This window comes from Bison bison, unplaced genomic scaffold (assembly GCF_000754665.1).
Source record: "Bison bison bison isolate TAMUID 2011002044 unplaced genomic scaffold, Bison_UMD1.0 scf7180017864329, whole genome shotgun sequence".
Classification (NCBI taxonomy): domain Eukaryota; kingdom Metazoa; phylum Chordata; class Mammalia; order Artiodactyla; family Bovidae; genus Bison; species Bison bison.
The window spans coordinates 232,994-234,153 of NW_011494901.1; positions in this window are offsets into that span (position 1 = coordinate 232,994).

Consider the following 1,160-nt stretch of genomic DNA (forward strand, 5'->3'; position numbering starts at 1 on the left):
AATAAAGTCTGACACTGTTTCCCCATCTATTTCCCATGAAGTGATGGGACCGGATGCCATGATCTTCGTTTTCTGAATGTTGAACTTTAAGCCAACTTTTTCACTCTCCACTTTCACTTTCATCAAGAGGCTTTTTAGTTCCTCTTCACTTTCTGCCATAAGGGTGGTGTCATCTGTATATCTGAGGTTATTGATATTTCTCCTGGAAATCTTGATTCCAGCTTGTGCTTCCTCCAGCCCAGCGTTTTTCATGATGTACTCTGCATAGAAGTTAAATAAGCAGGGTGACAATATACAGCCTTGACGTACTCCTTTTCCTATTTGGAACCAGTCTGTTGTTCCATGTCCAGTTCTAACTGTTGCTTCCTGGCCTGCATACAAATTTCTCAAGAGGCAGGTCAAGTGGTCTAGTATTCCCATCTCTTTCAGAATTTTCCACAGTTTATGGTTATCCACACCATCAAAGGCTTTGGCATAGTCAATAAAGCAGAAATAGATGTTTTTCTAGAACTCTCTTGCTTTTTTGATGATCCAGCGGATGTTGGCAATTTGATCTCTGGTTCCTCTGCCTTTTCTAACACCAGCTTGAACATCTGGAATTTCATGGTTCACATATTGCTGAAGCCTGGCTTGGAGAATTTTGAGCATTACTTTACTAGCATGTGAGATGAGTGCAATTGTGCGGTAGTTTGAGCATTCTTTGCCATTGCTTTTCTTTGGGATTGGAATGAAAACTGACCTTTTCCAGTCCTGTGGCCACTGCTGAGTTTTCCACATTTGCTGGCATATTGAGTGTAGCACTTTCACAGCATCATCTTTCAGGATTTGAAACAGCTCAACTGGAATTCCATCACCTCCACTAGCTTTGTTCCTAGTGATGCTTTCTAAGGCCCACTTGACTTCACATTCCAGGATGTCTGGCTCTAGGTGAGTGATCACACCATCGTGATTATCTGGGTCGTGAAGATCTTTTTTGTACAGTTCTGTGTATTCTTGCCACCTCTTCTTAATATCTTCTGCTTCTGTTAGGTCCATACCATTTCTGTCCTTTATCGAGCCCATCTTTGCATGAAATATTCCCTTGATATCTCTAATTTTCTTGAAGAGATCTCTAGTCTTTCCCATTCTGTTGTTTTCCTCTATTTCTTTGCATTGATCGC